A 23,697-nucleotide genomic window follows, 5' to 3' on the forward strand; every position below is an offset into this window, starting at 1 on the left:
CAGTTAGATAATTCAGAAAATCATCAGAAAGATATTCGCCACCTCGATCAGATCGAAGTGTCTTTATTTTCTTTCCTAATTGATTTTCCACTTCATTCTTGAAGCATTTGAACTTGTCAAAAGCTTCTGATTTGTGCCTCATCAAGTAGATATAACCATAGCGAGTATGGTCATCTATGAAGCTAATGAAGTATCTGAATCCTCCTCTTGCTTGGACTGATATAGGACCACATACATCTGAATGAATGAGTCCTAGAGTGTCTGATACACGCTCACCTTTATTGCTAAAGGGTGTCTTTGTCATTTTACCTTTTAAACATGATTCACATGTTTCCAATGATTCAGAATCGATTGGATCTATAAGCCCATCTGAATGTAGCTTTAGCATGCGTCTCTTGTTTATATGGCCTAAACGACAATGCCACAAGTAAGTTGAATTATCTAGCTTATGTCTTTTGGTATCAATTGCAAAAACAGGAGTTTTATCATCTAACACATAAATCCCATTTTGTGATATTCCTGAGAAATAAAAGATCGAATCTTTATAAAAATTGCAACTATTGTTCTTTATCGAAATATAGAACATACCAGATGTTTGGAGTACCGGCTTTTCCCTTCTGGAGGGTAGCTCGGTACAAAGAATAATTTCTCTTCCAATGCCCCATGTCACCATAATAGTGGCACTCTCCTTTGGGCTTCTTAACTTCCTTTCCCTTGGACACATCTTTCTTACCTTTCTTGGGATGTTTAGGATTGGGAAAATTCCCTTTCCTTTTCTATGATCCCTCTATGACAGTAGCCGGTATTGCCTTGTCTTTCTGAATATTGGGCTCAACTGACTTGAGCATATTTGCAAGCTCTTCAAGAGAGGTTTGCAAGTCATTCATCTGATAGTTCACGATGAACTGTGAATAACTCTCTGGGAGGGATTGAAGAATCAAGTCTATACTTAATTCGTTGTCCATCACAAATCCAATACTAGAAAGTTTGGTAATGTAGCCAATCATCTTGACACAATGTGTCATGACTGATGTGCCCTCTTGCATCCGGCAACGATATAGCAATTTGGATATCTCGTAGCGTTCGCACCTGGTCTGTTTCCCAAACAGTTCCTTTAGGTGCATGATGACGGAATAGGCATCCATCTCCTCATGTTGCCTTTGTAATTCCGACGTCATCGATGCAAGTATGATGCAACCGGCATGATCATCATCAGCCTTGTGCTTCTGGTAAGCATCAATTTCCTCGATGGGAGCATCATCTTCCGGGATAGGGGGTATCGGTGTATCAAGTACATACCCAATTTTCTCGAACTTCAAAACAATTTTGAGGTTACGAAACCAGTCGGTGAAGTTTGAACCATTCAACTTGTTATCGGTAAGAATGTTTTGCAGATTGGTTTTAGTCATGATTTTAAAGAGTGAGTGTTTAAACAAAACCTGAGAGTGAGAAAGAGTAAATGTATGTTATTCATTTGTTTTAAAGTATAACAATCTAAAATTATAGGCCTTTTAATTTATTTCAGATTGCTCCCACTATTTTGCCAAATTAATAACCCTCCATATTAATTCGAAGGATTTCACAAATCCTTTAGTGAGCTAGGATCCTAACTCCTGAGATTTCGCCTTAACTTTAGCCAACAAACTAGTCTCATTCGTTAGGTAGATTCATTCAATCAATCACATCTCGAATGTGATTCCTAGGTTATTGGGTTACTAACCACATTAGTGACTAATATGTCATTCATATTAATCCCAACCATTTTGCCCATTAGTGCATGACAACATGAGTTTGCCCATCCAATTATCATACTCTAATTTAAGTATTACCCCATATTCATGAAAGAACGATTTTCGATAATCCAGGTGTTACCATAAGACCCTGAGCTTGACTTTGGGCAACAACCCAAAGGCCCCCAGTACTGCCGGCTGAATTATAATATTAGGGAGGGGCAACCGATTTTAATAACTTATTTATTTACTTAACTTTTTAATGAGGAATTTTTATTTAAGTCTCATAATCTAACTTAGTCTTGATTTGCTTTAGCATACATCAAACACACATTCACACATACATTGGCGTTATGGACATATCATCTAAATTATTCTGTCGAGCCAGAGACGGAATAAAAGGGCAAACCTAAGGAAATACTAACTATTACATATTTCTCTTTAGGTCCTCCGTCTTCTCCATGGCGCCTTGAAAATTACATATTAATTTTCTATACTACTAAAAGAAAACTTCAATTGAATTGAAAGGAATCAGATGAGAAGAGAAGTTACAATAGATAGTAGAAAGGCAGGACGTGCAGGCCCTATTTCAAAAATACCAAAAGAATAAAAGAGGGTCCAAATATGTCCACATAACTGATTTATGTAATATTTATGTTAATCACATTAACTTATCAAATTAATTTCATCCAATTTTACTTCTAATCGTTTTGTATCTTTATATTAATTCTTAGATTAATATAACCATATAAAACGTTGATTATGCATGTCCCAATTATTTTTGATTTCAATTCATTTAATGCTTTGATTTACAACTTGGTAAAACAAACTTTTAAACGAATTTTCATTCGATAATCAAAACAGAAAACTATTAATTTCTGAAACATGTATATATATATATATATATATATATATATATATTTTATATTCAAAACTAATTTTAAAGTACATATATATATATATATCAGATTTTCAAAACGGTTGTGTCGCACCCTGGCTTCCGGTTTTTACGCACGTCGGGGTGCGTGGCCGGCTCGATCTGCCTTTCTCGTGTTTTAAGGTTTCGAGTCGCCACCAATCATCACTTGGAAACGTGTGTGCGGACGTGATTGGTCGTCCTATCTGTTTGGATTGACTCTGTATGGTTTGGTTTTGATAAGGACGGTCTTCACAGAGATTTAGGGTTCGTTTTTTCGGTTACGTGTAGGGAAGAGATGTGATCTCACCCTACCCCGCCCGACGTATCGGTACTATCATGATATTGCGTGTCTGCTATTTATTTTGCCTTGAATCGTTAGTATAAACCGGACACTTGTGGGTTTTGGGGTTATAGGGTTTCGTATTGTATTCTAATGACGTTTTCACATCGATTAGAATTAACTTGGTTTATGAGTTCGAATGACGTTTTCACATCAATTCGAGTTAGTTTAATATTCAAATGACGTTTTCACATCAATTTGAATTGATCTAATTTATAAATTCAAATGACGTTTTCACATCAGTTTGATTTAATTCAGAGGTGAATTCGAATGACGTTTTCACATCGATCCGAATTAATTTGATTTATTTTTATTGATTCGGGATAACATCTCGAATTGGTTTATTTTCGTTTTTAAATTACGCGTGCGGCATACACGTAATCTCTTTTTATTAAATTAGAGTTCGATATGATTTTACGTATATCACATATACGATAAAATAGAATAGAAGATCTAAAGGGAACAACTCGAACTCTAACGACGTTTTCACATCGACTAGAATTAATCTTGGTTGCACATTCGAATAACGTTTTCACATTAGTTCGAATTACTTTAATTATTGATTCGGATGACGTTTCCATATTGATCCGAATTAACCTGATTAACCACGTCGACTCGAGGGGACATCTCAAAATTCGTCGTGCTATTTCTTCGAATACAATATATGATGCACGCATTTACTCGAAAGCCAACGCAAAATCTCTAATGAAGAATATCTTCACACGTATCGTTGAATTTATACGATATTACTTTTTCTATTGACTTAAACCGATTTGAAAGGATCGCGCATCGCGTTATTTAGCCTTTTTCGAGTTAACTTTGTTTTTATTATTTTTATCAAGGTCGTGTGTATCACATACACACGAGACCTATTTATTTCGCGAATCGAGAAAATTAAACAAATGAGGATATAATTAATTTGTAATGGAACAAAATGGATAAATAAATGATTTTCACTAGGCTAAATCGTCCCCAAAAATTCGATTACTCATTAACAACGATAAGGACGAACTAAGTATATGCTTAATGAACTAATCTCATCCCGAGTAATCCCGTGTCTTATTCTAGAAGGAGATAATCCTATTTATTATTATTATTATTTAGCTTAATGTGTTTATGACGCTTATTGAAAGGATAATATTCGAACCACGTGTTTAGCTATCACGAGTCAACAACACACGAAACCGTGTAACTAAGCTAATGGATATTAACTAAATCATATTGGGCTTGTACTCTCATTGCAATTTTGGCCCGTAAAAGCCCATGCCTTAACCTATTCTAACCCATCCCCATTTCACAAACAAGAATCCCTAACTCTCCTCCTTCCTGTTCTTCACGCCAACATCACCCTCCTCTCACTTCTTCTATGGCGATCGACTCTCTTTCTCCGGCTCCCATGGATTCCGCTCTTCTTTCACCGATTTCACTCTCATTCACTTTGCTTTACCTGGGTCTATTGTTCTCATTTGATTAAGGGCTTATAGGAAGCTCTGTCGAGCTAATTCCGGCGTCGGCGGCGGTGATCTCCGCCTCCGATGAAGAAGTTTAGTGTCCTGAAAAGGTCCGGTCCGTTCCTAACTCGACATGCAAGGTAAGTTCGTGGTCTATGGTGTTCTCTCTACTCCTTCTCTGTTTTGGCTCTTTCTCTTTTGCCATGAGTTCAGAGAACTCTCACGACCATGTTTGGTACTTTTTTTTTGGATTAAATCCTTGCTGGGTTGAGTTTCTAAAGTTCAAATGCTATATGAATGTTTGGCTATTCCTGTTTGTTCTGATTTAGGACGGCTATGGTTTCGTTTGCCGTATTGGCTTGCTGCTTGGTTGTGATTTTAGAATGGCGTGTTGGATGGCTTTGCTGTGTTTTTGGTTCTACTGTTTTCCAATCCGGTTCTAATTTCTGTTTCCTATTGATCTAAACTTGAGTCTTATAGGGGAGATAGCCTTCCGTGCCATTCAAACGGTTCCGAAGACGCAACCAGAGCCGTGGTTGGCCCTGGAGGGTGCTTCGGTTCCGTTTAACGTATTCGGGGGTGAATACGAGTCTCGGTTATTGTCTGGTTAGTTCCTTATTGGCAAAATGAGAAAAGTAAAAGAAAGAATGATAATGATATGGCAATATATATGTATATACGTGTATATCTGTATGTATGAATGAATTTCGCAAATAGATTACCCTTTCTTTGATTGATTATTTGGCTGTTACAATGTTTGAGGAAGAACTTCTTCCTGCTTTCCCTCGAGCTCACACTCTCCTTGTTACAATGATGTCCCTATTACAGTGTTGCTGTGTGTTTTTTTTTTACTAAAAGTTGCTCTTCCTTGCCTCCCCCCTACAGTGATGATCCTTTACTATTTATAGTAAGGATTTGGATCATCATTTTTTACTATTTCCTACTGTACGTTATTTCGTCAATCTGTTTGCCCCATTTTCTCTGTATCTTTGACATTTTTGGATGCCTGCTGGATGAGATCATCTTGTTGAATTATTGATTTTTGGGCAAAAATGCCATTTGGTCCTTGTAATTGTGATTTTTGCAGACTGACGCCGTTGGAATGAATTCTGGTCTGAATTTGAATTATTTTTGACCCGAGCGGACTCTGTTGGACTCGTACGGATAAAATTCTGAGCTCTTGAACTGATAGTTATTCGTGCTTCAGGAATATATCGGACTTGAACTGACAATTACCCGTGCTTTGGAATCGGACTTGAATTGAAAATTATCCGTGCTTTGGATTTTGTTGGACTTGTTGTACCGCAACGAGATAACTCAGTCATTTGAACGTGATTTGATCATTTTTTAGAATATTCTTGCTTTTTGGGGATAGCGGGAATTTCTGGGTATCTCAGACATTGGCGAGCTGGTCTTCAGATTCGTCAAAATTACTGTAAAAAAACAAAAATAATAAGAGAATTATTCATATTAATAATGCAATATTTATTTGTTACTGAAAATTCCATTTTTAAGCGTTCAATTGTCGTTAATTTATTAACTTCTCAATTTTTGAATCCATTTGTCATAATTCGTTATTTAGAAATCAACTATATTCTAAACGTTTAATTATAATATAAATCGTAACCAAAGTCAATATTAACTTTAACTTTAATATACGATACTACATCATAATCCGTAATTCAGACTATAGACATTTCTAGATATAGTTTACGACAAATAAATAAGCATTGAAATGTTAATTCGATTGATTGACATCTGAACCTTAATAAATTATAATTCGGATTCAAGCAAATTCAATTTTATTCAAAATACAAGGAACATATCTCGAATAAAATTCATAAAAGGTTAAAATTATACTTTAATTCTATTAAGTCGCATTTTGAATATAATTCGATATTTTTATCGATTTATACCGAAATATGACAAATTAGCCTTAATAGCACAACTTTTCCACAATAAATTATTTTCGAGATTATACCATATATTCTGGATAATTCATGAATTGTTCAAATTTTGAGTGAAATTTATTAAAAACTTAAAAATTGGTCCGGACAAAAATGGGTATCTACAGGTTGAAAAGCGATTTTCAGAAATAGGAAAAAACTACAATAGATTTCCGTTTTATCTTTAGAATCAATAAAACTAATTTTATTAATCTAACCATAAAACTAATAGATTTTGTTATAATGATTATCAACCGAAATAATTAGGAACATAAGCATAATCAGTTTTAATTAACAATTAATCAAAACTTTATTTATCTTTAGAATTAATCAATCAATACTATTTGTCAATTAATCCTAACCATAAATATTTATTCAATCCTATTGAAAACTTCTATATTTTCATATATGAAATAACGGATTTAACGATGGCTCTGATACCACTGTTGGAAATAGGGCCAAGGTATAGCAGCGGAAATATAAAATTTTAGCCTACTTCCTTTTAACCATAGGATCCGTTAATCGTTATTTCATATAAAGAGGGATAAGAAGAAATACCTTTCGATGATCAATCTACCGTTGCAAACAAAGTGCCCACAACTTCAAAGGAGATGTAAACTGTTTACCAATCTGCCCCTATTCGAAACAGACCTTCCAGACCTCCGAACGACAATCCCTTCGGTGGAAACGTGGAAGAATATGTCTAGAAGCTACTGTCCAAAAATCGCGACGATCCGACGGTTCAATCTCCGGGAATCCTCGAAATAGTGAACTGACCTGATGTAGGCGAAGAAAAACGAATTTCTCCCTTTTGATTGTTTTTCTTCTTTCGTGAACACGGTGAGATTAAGTTAGAATCAACCCTTATGAGATGCAACCAAAATAGATTGCCTCTAATAAATCAACACAAGATCAAAGAGAAAAGAGATGGAAGAGATTAATCGATTGACGGAAGCCGTATGAATTCTTGTCCACGAACTTGGGGATGGGAATTCACTTTCTCTCTCTAGAAGCAATTTCGAAAATCACATGTAGGGGGAGGGTTTTTGTGTGTCGAAATTCCAAAGGGAAGGGGTATATATATTAGCTTGTCTCTAAACCCTAGTTAGATAGGAATAGGTTACTTAATAGGAATCCAATTCGGAATAGGATTTCTAATTATTATCTTACTATATATCCAATATAATTAGGATAATAATAAATAACCTAGTTAGATAATAATAGGAGTATATTAATCTAATTAAAACTCCTAACTTGATTATCTCTTAATTAATTTAATTTCACAATCCTAATCAAATTAGGAAGAGTGGAATAAATTAATTCCTTCCCCTAATATACATAAATTTCGACCCCCTCCTATATGTGGGCCTTATTGGGCTCAATTGAGCTTCCATCTATTAATCATATCCATCTCTCTTTTGTTTCCAAGTCTTATGTGTGATCCATTAGGTTCTTACTACTTCTGGCCGTATGCAACTGTTAAATTAATTTCTTCAAGAATTATATTTAATCCTTGCATAACGGAATGATGAACAGAGCATGTTATCGGCATGTCCGTAATCATTCCCCCAGAGTCCGTTAAGAAGACAGGTTGATTCTGCCGTTAACCCTTCCGTATTAGTTACAGTATAATTCGATCCTTTATCAACTACATCCTTGAACTGAATCTTATGACTATGGATGATGTCAAGTCACATATAGCGAGACGTTCGTTTTACTTGTACAGGTCGAGTCAACTCAAATAGATAGGTTAAGTGAAATCTGTATTTCTACTCTTAAGCTATCACCTTGCAAGGATTTAGAGTCGAGTCTTCCACAAGCGATCCTTGGACGTATCTCCCATTCGTCGGGAGTGATAAATGCTCAATCCAATGTATAACTACCCTGACATTACCTCCTGTGACACCCAACCTTTGCAGTTCACACCCCAGAGTCATCTCTATTAAGGATCGTGGGACCACGCGATCAAAGTCTCACATTCAGTAATTCAGGATGACCAATTAACATTCCTTTGAGTCTGAGGATTATTTATACCTATTAATACCAATGAGATGAACAGGTGACAAGGACGAATCTACCCATCCTGTTATCTCAAATCGGATCCCCAATCCTAATGAACGACGTTTCATCGGATCTATGTAACTGTCCAGATATCTATATATATGAAGCTTGTGAGATCAGCTTTCTGTCGGACAGAAGACATTGTTACATACAAGTCTCAACAGTGATATATCAATCCTAAACATATCACTTGACTTGGGGTGGTTTTAAGTTTATTAGTTTATTATAAAGTTTTGTCTCACTTCATGCTTGTATGAACACTTTATAATCACTTTAAACAAACTTACGGATTTCCTTTTATTAGACTTTATTTAGTGCTTTAAAAGGGATTGCCTTTATATAGTTATAAAACATATATCTTATTAAAACAAATGATATAAAGAACAATTCATTTACAATAAGTTTGTATCCTGCAACAATCATCTTACTATCAAGCTTATTATGGTCTTGCGTCAAGAGTGAACCAAAGCATGTATGAGGACCATTATATACACTTATTATCCAATAGCTCAGTTTTTCTTCAAATGTGCTTTTAACCACCAATCACAGTTTTGTTCCGATTTACAATACTTCAAGACTAATTTTGTGTGGTTGGGACTCAACTGTTAAGTATGACACATTTCGTTTCATTGAATATTTCTTTACTGTTGATTGAACGTCCTCTTTCCCAACAAGAGCTAATCCTTTTCTCAACTTTGATACTCCATCCTATATGTAAATCTATTCGAATTCATTTGAAGCCCCCATATGCACGATCTTTTTCTATCATTGAATACGCATGAGCTGGATATGTAAAGGATGATAAAGGATCAATCGTTGGGATACCATAGAATTTAGAAACATCGGTTGGAGCTACATTCAAATCCATCATCCTTGAAGTTACAATGGCTATGGTAGGTATTCTGCTAATATCATTGCCTACCACTCATTCACGTCCAATATTATGATCCATAATGACATCTTCCTCTTCCTCTTCGTTTTGATCGACATATTCTTTATTATCAAAATCCTCCTCCACATCCAATTTGTCATCGCTCTCGCTTTCAACTATATCATCGACACCATATTTAATTATCGGATCATGTTCATACTCATCTCTACTTTAGCTCACAATCCTTGTTGTATAATGGTCAGTTTCTACTTTACACTAAAAGGTCAATGAGTTGTTACTTTGGATATCGACAACTCCTCCATCATGTTGATTTAGTCCAACATCATAATTAGGGAATGTATGTAGTCATGTCGAATTGGTACTCAGCATTAGTATGTTCATCATCTTGGAAATTGCCACTCGGAAATTATATTATATATAATATGATATCCACATGACAACTACGTATATACAACATGACATGACAACTAAAATTATGGCTCTCGAGTGATAGTTTTAAGCAGTTGAATCAAGTAAATGTTAATTTTGTTGTCATGTTTAGGGGTGCACAAAAAGATCCGGAGAACCGAAAAACCGAAAATAAGATTAATCGAAACCAATGGACTATGACATGATTTTTAATTTTAAAAATAGTGGTTAATGGTTACCGTTACGATTTTAGTATTTCAAAAACCACAGTTAATCGAAACCGATCGAATGTCAATTAAATTTTAAAGAAATATAAAAATGAATTTATTTATATTTATATTTATATAATTATATATTATCCAACTATACTTATTAGTAATTAGTTACCTACTTAGTTACAATTATATAATTAAGTAGTTATTTAAATATATATTGATTATCTTTTTCAAGGTAATATATAGATAATACCTCATATATATTTTGTTTTGTATATAAAACAAATTATAAAATCTTATTGCAAAGGAGAATTTTTTGGCCGTTCTTTTCACTATTGGCTCTAGGAAGACAGAATATTCGTTGACTAAATAGAAATAAGATTTAGTTTGTGATAAAATTTGTTTATACGAATTAAAATATAAGTTCAATATCCAATATTATCGTTATAAATAAAAATACATACTTTTTATTTATACAATCCATCCACATATTTTCATTTTTTTGGTTTGAATCCTATCTTTACTTAGTTCATTATTTACAGTTTTTGTCGCCCCTTTCTTCATTCATCTCATTCACTCTCTAATCTATAGTCCACACAGATACAATGCACATATCCCCCTTTTCGTTGTTAATCTCTTCAACTCGTAATTGACCCGTCGTCCCACTCGCAATAAAAATTAGAATTATTTTATTAGTTTTATTTTTATTTACTAATGGTTAGAAACCGAAATAAAAGATTAACCGATTAGTGGTTAACAAATTTTGGTAGACTAATGTATAGTAAATATTTAAAAAAAACCGATCAAATGATTAACCGACCGAATTAACTTTAATGGACTGTTTAACCGATTATGTGCATCTTTCAAGAATAGAGTTGACATAATATGAATACTTGATAAAAATCAAAATATTAATTGTATTTAATGTAACTTGCATTGATAGAATTAACCCGTGAAGAGGATGTTTAAGTTTATTTATTTAGGAGGGGGAGAAAATTTGTTTAAAAATGAATAAATGATATATATTTAGTAGATATCCATGCAAAAATTAGTAGGGACCGTTTGTTTTATCTACTGTTTGGTATTGTTGTTTGCTGTTTATTGTTACAGTTTGCTGTTAGAAAAAAACTGATTTTTCAAAAAACATAGTTACTCTGGTTTTGTAAAATGATGCTTTTTATGTGTAAAAAACAAACAGGAGATCATTAACCAAACATCTAAAACTCTCCATTTTAAAATGAAAATGCAAACAGTAACATAAAAATAAGCAATCAAACACCCCCAAACAATTTAATGGTGTTTACCTATTGAATCACCGTTAAATAATTACTTATTATAATTATAGGTTGGCAATTAAAATTATAGTACCATATGATTCTAAGACTTCTAAATCTAATGAAACTTGACCATGTAAAACACTACTTACAAAACAATTGTATGTATAAAATATATTTCAAAGTAAAATCAAAATTTTAGTTTCTTAAAACAAATATTGGAATTAGGCCAAAAGTTTTGACAACCCTATATTTTATTGAACTTTGATTTTTATTATTATTTTCATATTGATTTTTTTTGTAAGACAAACAAAAACTTAAATAAAAGAGACATTAATATCCTCAGGAATTAAATAAACGGGTCGATTTGACGTGTCATAAAAAGTAAAATAACTAGCATAGGAAAGAGCATATTGATGAGATGCTCTATTCAGTAGTCTAGGAACAAAACACATACAGTATGTCTTATCTTACATTAACTCCTTACAATCCTCAATTACATCCCCAAACACTGATATGTCAACCTCTCGAGAATTAATTCCATCTACTATTGACTTCGCGTCAGTCTCAAACTTTACTGCTTCCAACTCCTGATATACAACCCATAAACTCGATCTCAGTGCCACAACTTCCACCATCCTTGCTTACTGAATCCTATCAAATAAACCATTCACTCCTGCCATAACTTTACATGCTTCATTTCGCACCACTGCTCCCTATCCACTACATCCCGCTCCTTGGAAAACCACCCCATAGACAATATATTTCAGTCATCCTCCACTTGGTCCTTGCCATGAATTATAGCGTATCCCCTGTTGGTCATGCTCCTACGGTTTGCTGATACGTTGTTGTTGTACTACTCGACGTAGCTGCTGTCGATTATCCCCACACTATTGTTCTTGCGTAGGGCGTCGCTGCTGTTCCCGACCGCATCGCTACTCCTGAATTAAAACCCACCTAGACTGTTGAATTTTATGTTGTATACTATGTTATTGTGTCTGCCGCTATTGTAGTTCTGCGGCATTCTGGGTAGCAGCCCCCACCAACTGATGTGCTTCATGTATCATGTTGCCTCGTCTCGGCTCTACGACACCTCTTCCCCTAATACTGTCATTGACAAACAGTTGCTGACTAAATGATTCATTAGCCACTGTCAATCTGCGCCTGCTGCCAATCTCTCACAAATTGACGAACCAATTGCATAGCCTCAGCAGTACTCCTTGTTCTATTCTGCTAAAGCACGTCATTTCTATGTTGCCAAATAACATACATCATTAATCAGAAAATCAAGTCCCGTCGACCCACATACATCAGTAAACCAATCAACCACATCATCGATCTCCCCATTTAGTGGATTCAACTCAATCTCTTGCCAACACCTAACTGCATAGGACATGCACAAAATAAATACCAACTATATTCCACACCCGTTTCACAAACTACACAATTATTCGACAAATTCATAAGTCTAGACCGTAACAAAGATCTCAAAGGTAGACATTTAGAACATAACTAGTTTTTGACCCGTGCGATGCACGGATTCATCTTAATATAGAAATAGTAACAAAAATATAATTTAATAATTACAATTAATGATATAAAGGTGCTATATAAATTAAATATTATTATTTTATTTTCACATTTAATTTAAATAATCTTTTTATAGATAAATATAATAATATAATTAAAATTAATATATTATATTAGGGATGCGGGAGGCGCCTGGCTTTCTGGGTTTACCTAGAATTTGGATTTGGGTTCTTCCTTCTCTGCGGAGCTCTGGGGCATTCTCTCTGGGATCCAGCTGGCGATTAGGCTAGGTGTTAAAAGGCTTTTTGTGGAGTCAGATAACTTGGAGGCCATCAATATGATTTTGGGTAGTCATGCCATGTGTCTTCATAGCCGCAACCTTATTAAAGCTATTAAGAGGTTTAGCCCCTCATTTGATATCCTTGAGTTCAGCCACATTTTCCGGGAGCAGAACCGTGTTGCAGATCACTTGGCGGCGGCAGGCCATGAGGGGGTGTTAGGTGTTTCTACCCTTACCGTTCCCCCTATCGCTCTTTCTCCTCTTCTTTTAGAGGATAGGATTGGGGTTAGCTTTCCTAGGCTAATCCCGGTGTAGTTGCTTGTTTTGCTTTGCTTTGCTTTGCTTTCCTTTTCTACCAAAAAAAAAAATTAATATATTATATATTATATTATATTTTTTATCAGTAAAAAATAATGAAGTGACACCTCAGCTCCATTGTTACTGTTTTATATTATATATAAATATACAGAGAATTAGAGAGATTTTAGGGATTAATTTAAATTATATAGAACTTTTAGATATAGATATGCAGAGAATTAGAGAGATTTTAGAGATTAATTTAAATTCTGTAGAACTCTTAGATATAGTACGGATAAAATAATCTTTTTATAAATAAATATAATAATATAACTAAAGTTAATATATTATATTTTATTTTTTATTTTTTATCAGTAAAAAATGAGGAAGTGACACCTCAGCACCATCGTTATTGTTTTATATTATATAAATATAATTACAATTAATGATACAAAAGTGCTATAGAAATTAATATTATATTATTTTATTTTCACATTTAATTTGAATAATCTTTTTATAGATAAATATAATAATATAATTAAAATTAATATATTATATATTATATTATATTTTTTATCAGTAAAAAATAATGAAGTGACACCTCAGCTCCATCGTTACTGTTTTATATTATATATAGATATAGATATACAGAGAATTAGAGAGATTTTAGGAATTAATTTAAATTATGTAGAACTTTTAGATATAGACATGCAGAGAATTAGAGAGATTTTAGGGATTAATTTAAATTTTATAGAACTCTTAGATATAGTACGGATAAAATAATATTTTTATAAATAAATATGATAATAAATAAATATAATAATATAACTAAAGTTAATATATTATATATTTTATCAGTAAAAAGGAGGAAGTGACACCTCAGCTCCATCGTTACTGTTTTATATTATATATATAGATAGATATGCAGATAATTAAAGAGATTTCAGGGATTAATTTAGATTCTGTAGAACTTTTAGATATAGATATGCACAGAATTAGAGAGATTTTAGGGATTAATTTAAATTCTGTAGAACTCTTAGATATAGTATATAAATTAAATATTTTTATTTTATTTTCACATTTAATTTAAATAATCTTTTTATAGATAAATATAATAATATAATTAATATTAATATATTATATTATATTTTTTATCAGTAAAAAAATAATGAAGTGATACCTCAGCTCCATCGTTACTGATTTATATTATATATAGATATAGATATGCAGAGAATTAGAGAGATTTTAGCGATTAATTTAAATTATGTAGAACTTTTAGATATAGATATGCAGATAATTAGAGATATTTTAGGGATTAATTAAAATTATGTAGAACTCTTAGATATAGTACGAATAAAATAATCTTTTTATAAATAAATATAATAATATAACTAAAGTTAATATATTATATTTGTTATCAGTAAAAAAATGAGGAAGTGACACCTCAGCTCCATCGTTACTGTTTTATATTATATATAGATAGATATGCAGAGAATTAGAGAGATTTCAGGGATTAATTTAGATTATGTAGAACTTTTAGATATAGATATGCAGAGAATTAGAGAGATTTTAGGGATTAATTGAAATTTTGTAGAACTCTTAGATATAGTATATAAATTAAATATTATTATTTTATTTTCACATTTAATTTAAATAATCTTTTTATAGATAAATATAATAATATAATTAAAATTAATATATTATATTATATATTATATTATATTTTTTATCAGTAAAAAAGGAGGAAGTGACACCTCAGCTCCATCGTTACTGTTTTATATAGATATATAGATAGATATGCAGAGAATTAGAGAGATTTTAGGGATTAATTTAAATTATGTAGAACTTTTAGATATAGATATGCAGAGAAATAAAGATATTTTAGGGATTAATTTAAATTCTGTAGAACTCTTAGATATAGTACGGATAAAATAATCTTTTTATAAATAAATATAATAATATAACTAAAGTTAATATATTATATTTTTTATTAGTAAAAAAGGAAGAAGTGACACCTCAGCTCCATCGTTACTGTTTTATATTATATATATATAGATTTCCATATTGAGTTTTTAATAATAAAAAAAATCAGTTTTGAACTCAGAAAAATCAGATTTGAACATAAAATCTGATTAATAAAATGTAATTTATTTTGTAAAAGATATAATTTTAGACGCAAATAACATGAGTAATACTCTTTTAAATATTTACAGTTAATTAATTTGGTAAGCATATGCTTAAGGTAAAAATCAATAAATTATGAGTGTGATGTTGCTTTAAATGTTAGGTTAGATTTGCATCATTTCATATTTTAGGGGGTGTTTGGTTGCTCCTTTTCATGCTCCTTTTTGCATTTTCAATTTAAAAGGGAGAGTTTTAGGTGTTTGGTTAGTGATCTTCTTTTTGCCTTTAATTCATAATATATAAAGAATAATGACATATTAAGAATTAAGTTTGGTGATATGACTTAATTGTAATTTTGTACTTAATTATGATGACCCATTAAAGTTTGACTCTATGATGACAATATAATAATAAGGCCCATATACCCCTTAAGCCCAAAACTTTCAAGGTAGACCCTCAGGTCGGCGGCCCGCAAAAGCCCAATACTCTCAATTTAGACACTTGAGCCTCTAAGGTCGTCGAGCCACAAAAGCCCAGAGGTCGAGCCCATACAATTAATTATGACAAATGATATTTAGACATTACAGTAGTGTCCACGCACTTGGCTATATTATGATTTTTTACGCCTAAACTCTAATGTCATAAAATTTTGAGAAATTTATCGTAGAATTACAAGTTTTAAAAATTATTTAGAATTAAATTAATTTTCTTTTCATTTTGTCAAATTAAACACCCATGTTTTTTATATGAATTAGAAAATGAGTAACTGTTTTCTAAAAAAATAAAATAAATTAGTAACCGTTTGATATTTGTAGAATAAGTTTTGACACTTTTTTTTTTTGACAACAAGTTTTGACACTTTAATACATTAAGGATCAGTTTATCGATATTGATTAAATACTAATATTACTAGTCAAAAACGTGCGATGCATGGGGGTATGAAACTTTCATATAATTTAGATAAATAAATAAATTGATATATTTACTTTTAAATAATTTTATATCATGCTATAAAAAAAATTTATATTATGTATATTTGAAATTAATATATATTTTTTAATGATAATTCAAATTAAATTAATTTTAAAAATAATTGACTACTTTTTTTATAGAATTTTAACTAAAGATGAATGATTTATTTATTTTTACAAAATTCAATGATTTGTACTTTTTAGCAATTTTAATACATTTTCATATTCCAAATATTCTTTGAAACAATAATAATAAAATAGTAGATTAATTAAGAAATATATTAGAATATAATAAAAAACCAAAAATTGAATTAAACTATAATTAAAATTAAATATTATATTTACGATACAAAAGAATTACAATATAGGTTAAACAAAAATTGAATTAAACTACAATTAAAATTAAATATTATATCTACGATACAAAAGAATTACAATCTATGTTAAAATGGAAGCAACATCAATATATTATTCTATAAACTATTACAATCAATACTTTTCTAATGTTGCATATGAAGAAACTTTATCAATTCAATATGTTACATATAAAAAAATAAATTTCGTAGGAATTAGTCACAAATTCATCTTGATGATAATTATTTTGGTTGATGGAATTTCATGATCACCAAGTATTCGAACTCAATTATTCATTCTGCTATAATAACCCAATATATCTAATTGAATCAGTTTAAGATGACGATTTCTCTTATTTTCATCTCGTAATATCTTATCAAGACATTCGATCAATTTGTTCTTCATTCTTTCACTATATAGAATATCAGTCATACTCGCAGATATCACTTATTTGGCTTCATTAATATTTTCTAATAATTATATATTCTTGAATTTTGTAAGTAAGAAAAACAAACAAAAGAATCGAAAAAAATGAAGGGATGAAAAAGATATTTAGGAGAGAACCATCTTCCTCTCGGGTTTTTTTTTTTTTGAAAATAAGAGAGAATGTCGAGACATAAACGTATAAAGAGGAGAGTGAAAATATTTTTTGCCCATTAATTAAACATTTTATTTTTTCTTAATGAAGTATTAAGTCCATAAATTAATTTTAGTTAAATAGAATTAAATCGCAATTGTAACCACTCAGTACAAAAAAAACGTTTTATAATTAATATGTGAAATTAATTATATTAATTAGAATCATTATGCTCAACATTTGAGAATTTGAAGAGATTAAAATAATAATATTTTCTTAATTAATATTTTTCAATAATTTGTCCTATGATCATATTTCATTTTCATCGGTTAAAAACTCTTGAAATACTAACAATTTTGTACGAACCATAATATAATAGGTAAAAATTATATAAGCCAATCTTGCAAAAGCAATTATCTCAATATCCATAATTAATGTACATTTTTAGGATTTTGAGCATCAAAATTTATTTTTATTTACCTTGATTTTGAATTCGTATATAACATAATCCACATTCTTCAAGAATAAACATCTTATCAAGCGTATTAGACTCTTACAATCTCCTTGTCTAGAAAATTGGGAAAAAATAACTTCTTGATAATAATAATAATAATAATATAACATAATTTATATTGAAATAAACTTCATTGCAAGTATAATATTCCAATATCTCTTTAAAATTTTATTTAATATGTCTCAAACTTCAATGAACAACTACTGCGTGAAACTTTATATCTATTTGTACCAAAATGCATAAAAATAAAAAATACAATCCATATCAATTAGCTAAACTCAAACTAAAAAAATGAGTGGATTTCAACATGTTCCGAATTAGAAAAATTAATCTAACTTCAATTAAAACTAAAAATTGAGTTCATAAAAAGCCGAAAATCTAAATTTTAGTTAGAGTTAACAATCAAAATGATAACACCTAGGAACATATACTAAAAAAGAATGCAAATATACAAAATCTTTATTTTAGTCATTTTGAAAAATAAATAAATAAAAAAAAACATGGATAAGGTAGCGAGAGGTATGAAATCTGGATAACGACAGAAATGGAATTTTATCTCTGAAAGATGAAATTATAACAACAATTGTTTAATAAAAAATAAAACAACGACACAATTGAGAAAGCCAAAAATGGAGTTCATATAAAGCCGAAAATCTAAATTTTAGTTAAGAGTTAGCAATCGAAACGATAACATCTAGCAACATATACTAAAAAAGAATAAAAATTTACAAAATCTTTATTTTAGTCATTTTGAAAAAAAAGACAAATAAAAAAGAAAACATGGATAAGGTAGCGAGAGGTATGGAACCTGGGTAACGACAGAAATAGAATTCCATCTCTGAAAAATAAAACTATAACAACTATTGTTTAATAAAAAGAAAACAACAACACAATTGAGAACAAAAATAACTACAACATATGAAAAAAAATCGAATAATTACCTTGAGAAACATAAGAATTTCTTGTAATTTTTGACACTTTTGTGTTTTCCGATTTTAGTTGTTCATGCATCTTCTATTTCTGTCGGATTTCTTCAATTGAAGCTATCAGTTTGGAAAAAAAAGATAAATAAAAAAGAAAACATGGATAAGATAGCGAAAGGTATAGAACTTGGGTAACAACAGAAATGAATCTGAAAGATGAAACTATAATAACCATTGTTTTATAAAAATAAAATAACAACATAATTGAGAACAAAATAACTACAACATATGAAAAATTCGAATATTTACCTTCAGAAATATAATACTATATATCGTGACCAATGAATATAATGGTGGAATACTATCTATCATGCTTTATATAGAAGTTTATTGGTGACTTTTGGATTTCCTTTGTTTTGTGTTTTTTTTATTTTCCCGTAACTCTTGCTTTCTTTTATTATTTTAATTAATAGGCTAGTAATTATTTAATATATTATAAATATAATTTTGTTATTTTTAATTAATTAAATATTTATTTTTAATTAATTAAATATTTTTAATCTGATTTTTTTACTACGTTGACAACTCATCAAAAAGACCTCTAAAACACTTATTCTCATTTCTCTCTGCTTCCGTAATTATATATAGTAAGTATAGATTAGTATACATGACTTCTATGTAAAGAACCCTAAAATTTTGGCTTGAGAAATGATTGCATCTAAAGGATGGCATTGGCAGTAAAGATTGAAATAAATTGAATCTCAGATTAGAAATGAGTGTTTCTTTTCACATCGTTTTCTTTTAGGATCTCTCCTTACTCACACCTATCATCCTCGTGACACTTTCTTAGAGCCATGTTTAGATCTAACAGTGACTAATCAAATTGACTTCTTCAGCCACTAACCACGTGAAAACCATCGAATAATTATTACTCATATTACCAAAGGGCAATGTTTATGATCATAGTGTAGTATAAGTCCAAATTCAAAAGTTGTTGCATGTGGATTCAGAAGATTTTGTTGACTCATAGTGTTTCAATTTGTAAAAAGATAGTAAAAATTAAATAAAGAAATCTTGAAATCAAAGAAACACGATTCAAAGATGGAAGATGAAAAATGATTTCAAACCCATTTTACAAGTGAGAATGTTTTTTTTTGTAAATTCATAAAGTCATATAATTTATTTTTATACATGATGTAAACTTTTTATTTATTTATCTAAATGTATTAATTTTGCTAGGAATTTAGTTCAATTAAAGCTCTTCCTCCTTCATACGGGTACATTCAGTGAAAATCGAAGCTGGAACCTTTTTAAATAAACTTATTACTTCCAAGTAATAATTATAATTGTGAAATTGATAATATAATAAAATCCAACATAAACAGGTGGTTAAGATTAGTGGGTGAAATGCAATCATAAAAAACTAATTATTTATTTATTTTGGTTTTGTTTTGTTTTTCTCTTCCAAGTAGCTCATTTGGTGTTGAAATAGACAATAAAGAAATAGACCCATAACTCTCCCATATCAAATTAATGCAATGTTTATTTGTTAATTGTCAAATCCAAATGGAAGCATCTAATCTAAAGGACAGCTAATATGGGTCTGTCTGATAGATGATATGATATTCATTTCACCCAGGAAAAATATAACAAACTATTTCATTTATTGGCATGTCTACTCACAACCTAACTTTTCTCATTTTTGCTTAATCATAAAACCGAACCCAACTTGCAATTTCTTTTTAAAACTTTTGAATTACATAATTAACCAACTTTTATTTGAGAAAAAATCAAATTAATTAATAAAATAATAGATGGGCAAGGCAATACATGAAAGAGGTTGGAACATCAAACCCCCTAATGGTCTCGAAACTACTGTTCATGGTATATAGTTAATGTTTGGGATGTTTGATTTCAACATATTAAATTTGCATTTTTTTTTCTTCTCTGTTAAACTCCGGTAACTAGAAAAATTAGTTTCTAATGTAAAACTCAATTATTATAGTGTTATTTTTTTTATTTACATTCAAAATTTATACTTTAAGAGTTTGAAAGAATTTTTTTATATGTGATAGAAAAATTGTAAAATCTTAATTCAAACTATAAAACATCCAATTTCAAACGTACGTGGAATAAGTAATGTAACTAATATTGTCAGCCAAATGTTTAATTTGATAAAATAAAATAAAGTGTCAGAGAAGTATATTAAAATGAGAGATTATAGGATGAAAATATTAGCCCTTTCTATCTGTTTTATTTTTAAGGGTTAAGGTGCAAAAATACCTCTAACGTTTTGGATCAGGAGCAATTTTACCTCTAACGTCTAAAATTGTATAATTTTGCCCCTAACGTTTGTAGCCAAGAGCAATTTTACCCCTAACATTGGTAATTTGGGTCAATTTCAGACACTATTATAAAACACATATATTTTTATTCATTATTTTGCACCAATTGCATATCAATTCATTCTAAAAAAAGGATTTCATGTTTTTTGTAATTTAATAATAGAATTGGAGATTAGTATTTATAAATTTGGTGAATTTTTTGAATTTTTTTTGTCTAATTCGTACAAAAGACAATATATTTTTTTTATTTTTTTATTTTTTTCACATCCCAACATATGTTTATGATTTGTTACTGATAAAATGACGCACATGTGAAGTGTGGATGATAAGATTCATGACCGAGAAGACAGTTTGATGAATTATTTCTGAAATTGACCCAATTTATCAACGTTGGAGGTAAAATTGCTCTTGGCTACAAACGTTAGGGTAAAATTGCACCATTTTAGATTTTAGGGGTAAAATTACTCCTGACCCAAAACGTTAGGGGTATTTTTGCACATTAACCCTATTTTTAACTAGAACCTAGGCAAAATGACGTTGTTTTGTGTAGGGCCTAGTTGAAAATAAAACAAAGCTAATATATATATTTTTTTTTGGTAGGAAAGGAAAGAAAAAACAAACAAAGCCACCTAACCTGGGTCTGGGAAAGCTGACCCCACCAAATCATCCAAAATCAGGGAAGAAATGAATAATGGAGGAGAAGAGAAGGTTGAGAGGCTCAATATCCTAGTATGACCTTCAACAACGAGACGGTCCGCTACCCGATTTTGCTCCCTATAAATATGGCCGAAGCTAAGAAGATCAAAGGAAGAGTCAATCCTTCTAATTCCTCTGAATAAATTTTGGCTATTTAAGCAAATATATTCTCCGAGATCATCTTGACCGCTTCAAGGTTGTCAGATTCCACCAGAAGCTTCTTCACCCCTAGATTTTTAGCTAGCCTAAGGCTAGAAAAAATTCCCCAAAGCTCAGCAGAAAAGGACGAACCCATACCCAAATTATGAGAGAAACCAGAAACCCAACCACCACCTTCATCTCTCAGAACCCCTCCCGCGGTAATTCTCCCGTCTTTTAGACAAAAGCCATCGGTGTTAAGCTTAACCACACCTTCACTAGGCCTACACCAGCCTAAGAGATGGACCTCTTTCCTTTGAAAAGTCCTAACCAAAGGATCCTCAACAAAGCAATCAACCAAGGAGCAAATCTTTTTGGAAAAGAAATCATAAACATTAGGCAAAACAATCGTTTCTCCTCCAAAGATCTCCTCATTTCTCCATTTCCAAAGCTGATGGCAAACCACCACAAATAAGAGAATACCATGCTTCAAATCAGCCAAAAGTTTCCCATTAACCCCATACACAAACCAATCAAGCTCAGAGTGGGATAAAAACGTAGACAACACCTTTATAGGGAGAACTTTCCTCCAAACATCTTTACTTTTCGCACAATCTCTGAGAGCATGGCACAAAGTTTCTTCATGACCTCTGCATCTGCCACAAGCTCCAGATTCCACCAAATGCCTCCTTTTCCTATCTGAATTAGTAAGCAATCTATTTTTAACCCCTAGCCACAGGAAGCTTCTAATACGGTAAGGAACTTTTAAGGCCCAAATCGTCTTCCACACCTCAGGGTGCGACGAATCCAACTCCTGAAAGATAGCCTGAAAAGCCGATTTACAAGAAAAAGCCCCGTTGTTCGTCAATGACCAACAGTAACTATCCCTGTCTTCCTCCTTGCTACTAATCTGAACTCCTCTAATTCTCAGGAGCGATTTCAGACTGAGGTAAGAATCAAACTTCGACCAAATCCACTCCCCCTCAGAATCCACCACATCAGCAATCCTCCAGTTCTGAATTTCAAAAGGCGGTAAAGACTCACAAACCTCTAATAAAGGTTTTTTACCAATCCAAGTATCCTTCCAGAAGCTAATAGATTTACCATTACCCACATTCCACCCAATCCCTGAGCAAAATTCAGCAAAAACAGCACTAAGGCCTTTCCAGAGAAAGTAACAATTAACCACTCTATCTTTAGGACCCCCAAAAACCTTATCCTTTATATATTTACCGCATAATAATTGAACCCAAAGAGCAGAAGGAAGTTGCCACATTCACCACAGAAGCTTCATTAATAAAACTTTATTATTATCTCTGGCTTTTCTAATGCCCAGACCTCCCATATCCTTAGGTTGACAAACCTCATTCCAAGGTACAAGGTGAATCTTCCTCCCCTCTCCAGCTTCCCCCCACAGGAACCGACGATTAATTTTATCAAGATCTTTGAGAACAGGCTCAAGAAGATGACAAGCCTGCATAATGTGATTAGGAGTCACACAATTGACAGACTGAACCAAAGTAAGGCGACCCGCAAGCGAGAGAGTATTAGCTTTCCAAACGGCACACTTTTTATTGGTTTTATCCAAAATATCCTTAAAAGAAGCTTTCGAAACTCTTTCACTATGGAGGGGAATACCCAGATACTTCCCCAGAGAATTAGTCAGAGGAATTCCCGACAAAACACTCAATCTTTTACAGACTCTCTGGTTC

General features: G+C 31.5%; 1 long non-coding RNA gene across 1 annotated transcript; it reads left to right on the plus strand.

Moving 5' to 3' along the window:
* The first annotated feature begins 4,248 nt into the window (after nucleotides 1–4,248).
* On the plus strand, nucleotides 4,249–5,935 carry LOC136228544 (uncharacterized). Its single transcript, XR_010688729.1, has 2 exons — nucleotides 4,249–4,580; nucleotides 5,528–5,935. It is a non-coding gene; the product is annotated as an uncharacterized lncRNA (long non-coding RNA).
* Nucleotides 5,936–23,697: the final 17,762 nt, after the last annotated feature.

The sequence above is a fragment of the Euphorbia lathyris genome, chromosome 5 (genome assembly GCF_963576675.1).
Source record: "Euphorbia lathyris chromosome 5, ddEupLath1.1, whole genome shotgun sequence".
Taxonomy (NCBI): Eukaryota; Viridiplantae; Streptophyta; class Magnoliopsida; order Malpighiales; family Euphorbiaceae; genus Euphorbia; species Euphorbia lathyris.